Here is a 10,094-nt window from a genome sequence, read left to right as displayed (position 1 = left end):
AAAAAAAAGAGAAAAAAAAAGGAGGGTAGAAAAAGCTATTTTCTTGATGCAACTCTCCCAAGAAATGCTGCAAAAGACGTTTTACAATTATGCTAAAAAATAAAAAAGTATGAGCTCGGTGGTGCATGGGTAGCTTGACTCAAACTAAGAGAAGGAAAAGGAAAGGAAAGGAATGTCAAGCATTGCCCATTTGTACATTTTCTGTGGAGAGAAAGATGCATGCTGGTGGTAAACATAATAGCATGTGAATGGAAGTGACATAGTGCCAGACTGTTTTGTTTTATTTGAGAAAGCCCTGAACACTGCTGTATGAGAGATCATTTACTAGAGAAGATGGGAGAGCAACTCACAATAAACAACTTAGTCTCCAAATGTAGCTCTTTTACTGTCCACGCAGACCAAGCCATTTTTATAGATGTTTGCTGTTTGTACTTATCCAGACAAGTATTTCCTTCTAGTCCATAYCAGTGCAAATGCTGGGTTAAGGATTCAGCACTCACAATGACAGCTCCATGACTGCTCAGGCAAGTCAGCTGGGATTTCTATTGCTCCAACTTAGCTGCATATGCTGAATTCCTTTATGCAGAACTAAAATTTCTAAAAGCAAAACCAACACAGCTCCATCTCAGCATCTACATGTCTGAGGTTATTTGTCTCAAAAGTTAGCACAAAAACCCCCTGCTCCTTCTGTACACTTCACAATGGATGTGAAGAATATGCCACCATAGGATTTTATTGCAAGGTTAGTTATTTTTTTACTTATTTCTGCAGCTCTGCTTTAAAGCACACASAGAAAAAGAGTATTTAGTACACAGTCTGAGAGACAAGACAGGTAGAATTAGTCCTTTTTGTTATATCTGTTGTGTCCCTTTCCTCTATCCTTTGAAATTCAATTTCTTGTTTGCTGATATAGCATCTCATAAAAGCTTAACCAGAATACACATARAACATTTCTTCTGTAAATCTGAGATTTCTCTTTTCAGAAGGCAGGTGTAAGTGCAAGACAGTCATACAGCTACTTTTTTAAATGTAACTTGATTACAGGCCTCACATWGCTCCCGGAATTACAGCATGATGATATCATGCATCAGGCAGGTAATTTTATGTACATTCACTGCAGTTCACATGTATACTCTGTTTATTCATACTAAGCTGCAGCTGTCGAAGTATTTAGATTTCAAAAAATAAAACCATTTGGGCTTATGCTCTGGGATTTTAAGCAACTGATGGAAATGTTTTTTTCCCCACAATGAATCTCAGTGGAAATACATCCACTTTCCATGAAGACTGTGATTCTTTTGGGATAATACAATTCTGGATATATTAAAGAACAGTGTTAGATACAATGTTTCTTTATAAAATTGGGCACTCTGTACAACTCRAGACTGCTTCATAATATCATAGTTCTCTGCTTTCTCTAAGACATATGAAAGTAAAGATATTATATAAAAAACAAGGTTTAAACATTGTTCAAATCCTAGATGCTGAAACAGAATAAAAGATTTACTGTAATTYGGCAGATGAAATAAAAGGTACATCAAGTAGTAGAGGATTAAATAAGGTATCTGAAAGAGTTCAAGTCAGAATTAGAAGGTTATCAGTCATTAGACACCACGTATCCCCTGACCTAGGGAAAAAAAAATCAGAGAGCACTGTCCTCTGTACTYGTTTCTGATCTAATAAAACTTTTCCTCAGAATGGGCTTCTTTTCATAAAATCTGACCCAGTAAAGCATGCACCACACTTTGGTTTTAGGTACAAGTGATGCCATGCATTTGCTATTTCTAGAAAACTATTGACATGACATAAGAATTCACAGAGTTCAAAGTCTGCTTCAGAAGATCAAAATAATGAAGTTCTTGTAGGATTAAACCCATTACTAAATCTCTAAGGCACATGATTCCATTGGCACAATGCTAACCATCACAGTGCTTTCTAACATGATGCTTTCTGTCCTGAAAAACCTGTCTCACTAATTTCATCTTAAACTAAGATTTTTAGCAGTCGTAATAGAAATTAGACAATTACTTGTAATTCACATAAATAGAGTCAAAATGCCTGTTATTTATTTCTTTCTYAGTCAAGAGTATAAATAAACACATTATCAAGAAGTGAAAAAATTGTTTGAGAGCAACACCTGCTGTTTCAAAACTTTAAAGAGATTTTTAATGCATGAGAGGTTTTAGAACAGCAATACATGCAAGAAATTACTCAAGGATTACAAGTATCTTTCATAWGTATTAATCTTAACCTAATTATTATTTGTAATTTTACAGATGGGGTAACTGACATAACTGGCATTTTMAAATTAGGTCTTCTGTATTCAAATTACTATATTCCCATTGAGAACTGAAGGAATGCAGAATCTTCAAATGCCAAGACAATTTTTTAGGAACCTGTGAATTGGCTAAGATAAAAACTACAGGAGTCCACTTCTGGGAATCGTGGTCTCTATGATGAGACCATGGATACCACTAGGAAGAAATGGTTATCTGTTCAGTAGTTTAACTAGTGTCAGATTATAAAGCTAMTAGCTTTGTGGTCTGCAAGTCAGACTGAAAGGAAGACTGGATGCTTATGATCTAAAGAAGTTACCCATTAGCTCATAATACCGAGCCCTGGAACTCAGTCGTTGTGCATACAGGTAGTTGTCACACCACAGAAGAAAACCCACTCTCAGTTCACACATGAAGACAAGGCTCAGTTCATTAACAAATCTCAGAGCATAATTGTTTCTCCACGGCCTTGGGGAAAATTTGAATTTAAAGCAAGGCATCAACAGGCTACACTACTTTTCAGTCACAAACTTCCAGCATGGTAGAGGAAATAAACTCAAGTGCCTCTAGTCCATTACATCCAAAAGGTGTAGTACATGCTTGYAAAGCAGCAGTTGCAGCCATTTAACAATACAGCCTTAAATATTTAGGGCTGTCTCCAATCCTATTTTGCTTTATTTGAAGTATATGATTGTAATACTCACGCACAAAGAAACTCTGATCTTTGAACTGCTGCTCCTCCTGAGTCATTAAGAAGATACCAGTATCTCTACCTTGTTATTCCACATAAAAAAAGATCCTAGAAAACACATATAAAATAACAGTGCTATCTTAATCTTAATTTTATTTATTCTCTTCAAAATCTTATTATCTTTTGCCAATACTTTCTGCTAGAAAGTTTTCATCAGCAAGTAGAGTATACGTTAAATGCTGATCTATTTCTGCCCTCACAATATGCTGGTTCACTTCASCAGTCAATAAACAAAAAGAAACAAAGACATAAAATCTGGGATAAAAACAAAGACTAAACATTACAAAACTGGAATTGGATGCCCTTGTAACAACAAGCTTCAGCTGTATCTCCAGCAATACTTGAAAATGAGTTTTAAACTAGACAGCAAGCCTTAGCAATAGTTAATCTGGAATGTGTTATATAAAAAGCACACGATTCATCTTTCAGTCTCGAATCAGAAAAGTGTGCTTTTTCAAAATGAAATTGTTTTGAGTTATAAATTGCTCAGAATTCAAAAGTGAAAACAAAGTYACGTAAACACATCAGACCTATTTAGATAAAACAAACAAAAAACCTATTAAAAAAAAAACAACCAAAAGAAAACTAAAAAGAACACCATATATATACCCACACGCTAAAAAACAGTGAGGTAAAAGTCAGAGTAAAGGATAGAAACAAACTGTTCCTCCTATTTTTGGATACACATACTTCAAACATATTTAGAGATTGCAATGTCTAAATCTCTGAATGACACTTGTTTTCATGATGAAGAAATCAGCTATTATTCTGCAATTTGGTGAGACAAATTATGCACAACGATGCTACACGTTATTTACTGTACTGAATTCAATTTTGCCTWGCATTTGCTTTCTCTGTGGTGTTTACCTAGAGCTTTATTATTAAAATACCAGAATATCACTCCATAAGCAAGTTCTTGYTCAGTAGAGAAAGGATGCATTACTAATGTCATTTCACAGCAGAGCTATGTAAGTTTTGAGAGATTAAGGCAAGACTTCTCAAAAAGTGGACTCTGAACCAGAAAAGCTTAGCSTGTTGTTTTTACAGAATGACAGAATGGGGTTGAAAGGGATCTTTGGGGACTATGCCCTGCATGCCCCAGGCTCACCCAGAGYAGGCTGCCAAGATAGCACCCAGGCAGCTTTTAGATAGGAGATTCCCCAGCCTYCCTGGGTAGCCTGTTCCAGTGCTCAGTCACCCTCACAGCAAAGGGCCTTTTCCTCATGTTAGGATGGAGTTCCCTGTGTTTCGGCCGGTGCTTGCTGCCCTCGCCCTGTCGCCGGGCAGCACGTCCCTTGGGCCAGTGAGCAGCAATCCCCCGCACAGCGCTCCGCCACCTGCAGCAGCAGCAGTGTTCCAGGTGTTTCCAGACACTCAAGAGGAGACCCACTCGATAAGTGAAAGCGGCAGTGGAGACCCCTCAGATTAACTGCAGGAGCCTTTGTTTGCCTCTGCCCAGCAATCCCCGACGTGGCGCACTCCGCACAGCGCCCCGGCAGCCTCAGCCGGCCCGGGCAGGCGCCGCAGCGACACCTGGCGGCCCCCACAGGCAGCACCTGGCGGGCGGCGGGCGCGGGGAACCTGCGCTACACGCGAAGGTCACAAACACACACATTGCAGGAACGAGTATCGATGTAACATACAGACGTGTATAYAGATGTGTATACATCTCATATACCTATGTCATATAACAACAACTTAAAACTGTTYGTAGCTTCCAACTGTCACAACTTTCAGAGGCTTTGAGATATTTGAGTTAGTAACCAGTAGGAAACTCTACAGTGGAGAGGACCCCCATACAATTCAGGACAAATCTAATTTATAWCACAAGCACGTTTCTTTAAATGATTAAGATTTTACTTCAGTGTTTAGAACAGGCACTGTCGAGGAATGACGCCTAACTGCTAATCTGAACGTGACACGTATGGCAGCAGTAGTACAGACAGCTTTCTGCTGAAGTCAAAATTATTCTTAAGCGTTAACTCCTCCTGCACAACAAATGGATAGTTGGATCTCTAATCTAGTCGGTTTATAGCCAAGGGTACTGAAGTATGCAACGTGAACACTGAGTTCCATCAAAACTGTTTGAGTGCTGGGACTTACAGATCAGCTAAGCAGAAAAATCCAAGATCACAAAGGAAGTAAGTTGGTCACTAATGCATATGTCCTGAGGGAATGTTAAGGAGTCAAAAAAGACCAATATGCCAAATATTTAGAACTCACAATCACACCAGAGAGAAAAAAAATCTGAAGTGCAGCTTGCAGTCCTTCCCAATGTGAGAATTATCTATCATTCCATGGCGTGAACTGACTTCCATGGCCTGCCCTGATCAATCCATTGGAAAGCTCAGACTCCTGGAGCAGTAGATGAATAACCTCTCATAAATCACATCTGACTGGCAATGCCTTAACCTAAGTGCCATAACTCTGAAGCTATCTGGGACACTTGCGTGTCCTTTAAAAGGTACAACATTTATGAGACACATAGGAACAAGTAAAATTAACTCAAATTTACTTCCCAGCCATTCTTACAGAAATAGCATTTGTGTTTTCCAAAAAATAGAGTATGAGCTACTTTGGAGCAAAGAGCTCCAAATTACCATAGTTACCAYAGTAGCATGACCTTACTAAAGGCCATGCTTATGAAGTCGAACAGTGTATTAAAGGCACAGTTACATGTCATCCAGATCTCAGTTGGCTTGAATTTGTCTCCTCAGKACACACTGAACATACAAAATGAGCCTGATTGTGTGTTTTGGTCCAAAGTAATATGATTTTTACAGCCATTACAGCCCATTAAAATGGACTAGAAACATATTCATGTTGTCAACTATTAGCTTGGTAGSTGACGCAGCTGTGAAGCTTCAACAGGCAAAAGCATCTGGGTATTATTTACCTTATGCGGACACAAGCCCAAGTCCAGTACATGCAAACAATATGACAGGGAGCTGAGTGGTGTGGCAACACACATGAAGGATGGGATGGTATCCAGAGGGACTCAATTGTATGAAATGGTAATTCTCTGTCTTCCCCATACTACTTCTGATTTCATAAACATTTAACAAGTTTTTTCCAATTGCTGCTTTCCCAAAAGAAGCAGTCCATTTAGTTTCCTCTCACATCGAAGGCAGTCCATCTTTCTGAAAGTGCTCAGTGCCATAAAGTTTATGYTTTATTAACTTCTATTATGTCCTTTTTAAGATACAATGAACAGAACAGTGCAATGATTTGGACATACACTCCCTTTTTATTCCATTACTTTCCTAGGAATTCTGAATGTTCAATCTGCCTTACTATTGCTGATCACAAAACTGAGGTACCCAAAAAGCTATCAAAGAAAATTCAGAGACTGTTGCAGGGCTACAGCCAAGAAATGCAACACATTTATTGCGGCAATTCATGAGTGGCACGAATTTGTGGCACACTTGCCAAGCAGTGGAAAGCCAAAGCTTTCTGTAAATTTTATCCTCTCCACCAACATCACAAATCTGCACATGGGAACATCTGGGCACAGTTTCTCCCCAAAGAGCTTTTTACAGTGATCACTCTCCACATTGTTCAAGATCTTGCAGCCATTCCTCAAGCACATTTTCTTCCAAAAAAATTTTATTGTTGTTCCCATTTTCCTTGCTGCTTCCTTTACTTGYCTTCCTGTTCAATTACTGATTTCTCTTTTGTCCTTGAGCCTTCTGTTTCTATCCCATGAGACTTTTTTGATTAAGAGGTGGGTAAAATTGACTCTCAAGCATATGAACAGCATGCAGTGAAAATGAAGCCACTTCAACCTGTACTAGATTATATGAGTTCACGAATGTCAAATTCAAGTATAAACTCAAACTGAGTATAAACTCAACTACCATTCATTCATACACTGCGTGCAAGACCATTTAACTTTGCACGCTCACTTTTAACTACAGTTAAACCATAAACAAAAGTAACTAAACCATTAGAGGAAACAGCTTTTTCACCAAAGCAAATATTTTCAAAATAAAATAGGCATGATACTTTTCCATTATTCTCTCTCTAGATATTTGACCACTAGATTATTGTTCGTGCATCAGGGGCCTGACATGAGAAACACAAGGAAACTGAGAGCAGTGAAAAGTTTGWGTGAATCAGAGTGACAACATCATTCGGTGGCAAGGTGCTGTTCCATTCCTGAGGAGCAGAGCCCCGCTCACACACTTCAGTTCTGGCTTTCTACTAGTCCCATTTTTTACAATCTGAGTTAGTTCTCTGATGATATGCTTCAAAAAATCTTGCGTGGGCTAACATCTATTCTGAATATTCCAATACCAARTATTAGGGTCTTTCATATGTAAATTATTTCTACGTATACATTTCTAAATATATGCAGTTAATAATTTCTATCATTCCCSTTTCCCAAATAATCTAAAAATAACCCCAATTATTCCCCCAACCATGTTCATTATTTGCAAATGTTTGTTGAACCATTTTTCTAAATAAATTATTCTGCATGAATGGCAAGATTGTTTATGACTGATAATTTAAACCTTGTGATTGTTTTCTGGTTTTCCATGCGAATGATTCAAATTTTCTAAGCAAACCATTACAAATAGTAACTACCCATATTTAAGAGCTAACTCTGAAAAAATACGAGAAATAACAGTGTTGGCACAGTGTAAACACAAATTAGATACCTGAGAGTTCATAGAAAGCTAGGGGACAGACAATAGAACAAAATAYTATGTTTTCAGAGATGCACTTTTCTTGATCTGGCATTGTGTGCCTCCCAGAATTACAGCTCTGGAGATGTTTCCCAGTTAATATCCAGCCCTATTCCCATAATAAATATCCTGCTCCTTGCCTGATCACTGAGCAGAGCTCTGTCTTTGGTCCTGAGCCTGCAGTCAGGACAAAAACTTAAAGAAAAGGGCTCACAAAGTGGAAAGGAAAACATCAAAAMCAGGTCCCACTTACCCTTGGAACCCATTTCCATGCTGTGCTTGTTATCTTGTCCTATTTTCCCTTGAAAGTTTTCAGTCCCACTGAGGTTTTCTTACTTTTAAGTGATTCAGGTTACTCTAGAAATTGCCATTAAAATAACTGACACTGCTAAATCCGTAACAGCTGAAGTGCAACGTATATGGAAATTTTAGCTTGCAGGCAGCATTAGTTTTAATTTCCATTTGCACTGCAACTCAAGAGACACGTCTCAGAAATCATGTGAAAACACTCTAATATAYCTAAATCCACATATATGTGCATATTTAAACTTACTTACCAATAGCCTGGACAAAGGGATAGAATATACCTTAATCATATTTGCTGATGATTTAAGACTGGAGGGAGTGGCTGATCCACCTGAAGGCATCATTCAGGGGGACCTTGATAGGCTGGAAAGTTGGGTGGAAAGATACCTGAGGTTCAGCGAGGGCAAGTGCAGGGTTCTGCACCTGGACAGGAATAACCCCAAGCACCAGCACAATCTGGGGCTGTCCTACTGGAAAGCAGCTCTGCTGGGAAGGACCTGAGAGTCCTGGTGGATGACAAGCTGACCATGAGCAGGCAGTGCCCTTGGAGCCAGGGGGGGCAATAGAATCCTGGGGTGCATTGGGAACAGTGTGGCCAGCAGGTCAAAGGAGGTGATCCTGCCCCTCTACACAGCCCTGATGAGGTCACATCTGGRGTGCTGTGTCCAGTTCTGGGCTCCTCAGTCCAAGAGAGATGAGGAGCTACTGGAGAGGGTCCAGCAGGGACCACAAAGGTGATGACRGACCTGGAGCATCTCTTGTGAGGAGAGACTGTGGGAGTTGGGCCTGTTTAGTCTGGAGAAGATTGAGAGGGGTTCTCATTTATGTACATAAAGATCTCAAATGTGGATGTTAAGACARTGCTGCCAGACTCTTTTCAGTGGTGTCCAGTGACAGGACAAGGAGCAATGGCCATAAACTAAAACACAGGAAGCTGCACCTCAACGTGAGGAAGAACTTCTTTACAGTGAATGTGACAGAGCGCTGGCATAGGCTGCCCAGGGAGGCTGTGGAGTCTCCCTCTCTGGAGACATTCAAAATCCACCTGGACAAGTYCCTGTGTCACCTGCCCTAAGTAACCCTACCACGGCAGGTGGGTTGGGCTAGATGATCTCCAGAGGTCCCTTCTAACCCTAATAATTCTGTGATTCTGTGCAGCAGTACAGAAAGGGAACAGACCATCATTTGCAATTTCCAATTATAGACACTTAACAGACTGTTTCTTCTTTTCTTCATTTTGTCCAGTTTCTGAAAATTAGGGGCTAGAATAAAATTCTACTGATTTTACACAGCACTAAAACAATAATTTAAATGGGTTTTTTTGAATTATGAATACTATGTTTTCAGCAGACTTGTACACAGGTCAGCCTGATGTCATTATACTTTATCTCCAGAGCAGGCTGGCATTTGTTATGCTGTAACCTGCAAACTCATTTGTGTTTGCTATTCATTGTCATCTAAAGACAGGACCTTGAGCACACAAACAACTGGATTACATTATTTTTAGTGCAAGCACACCAACTGTCCTTGCTGGAAGGTTCCCACACTGGCCAGCTAGCTGAAGCTCTCAGTTCAATTCGTAGACATAAGAAATCTATACAGGCAACTCACTCATGCCTCTGGGACTYTAATATTACAATTGTGGTAAGCATATATTACTCAGTTTTCATCAAATCCTATAGGAAATTTCATTGAAGATAACTAGAGCTCTTCCCTTGAGAAAACAAAYAGAAAAAAAGCAAGAGATAGCAGTAATTCAATAACAGAGGTAAAACCAATACAAAAAGCAGCATGATTGCAGGACCTTAAACAAATGAGTATTTTTCTCTATGCCTCTGTAAGAGCACATAGACTGTAAAAGCATCTGGTTCATTAAGCTATCCAGTTAAGGACTATTCAGTGTAATAGAAGTAACAAGTAACAAGCAAAGMAATAAAACAATAAAGAAAACAGACACATAAACATTAATGAGAAGGTAATAAGGCAGACAAAGACCAGAACTTTTCAGTCACTGATTGATGGGCTGTTAGAAGGAGCTACTTTTACATAGGGAGGGGCAAAGTGGGGAGGGTG

The sequence above is a fragment of the Malurus melanocephalus genome, unplaced genomic scaffold (genome assembly GCF_030028575.1).
Source record: "Malurus melanocephalus ecotype Western Australia unplaced genomic scaffold, MMel_1.1 scaffold_0, whole genome shotgun sequence".
NCBI lineage: Eukaryota > Metazoa > Chordata > Aves > Passeriformes > Maluridae > Malurus > Malurus melanocephalus.
This window is presented reverse-complemented; position numbering follows the sequence as displayed.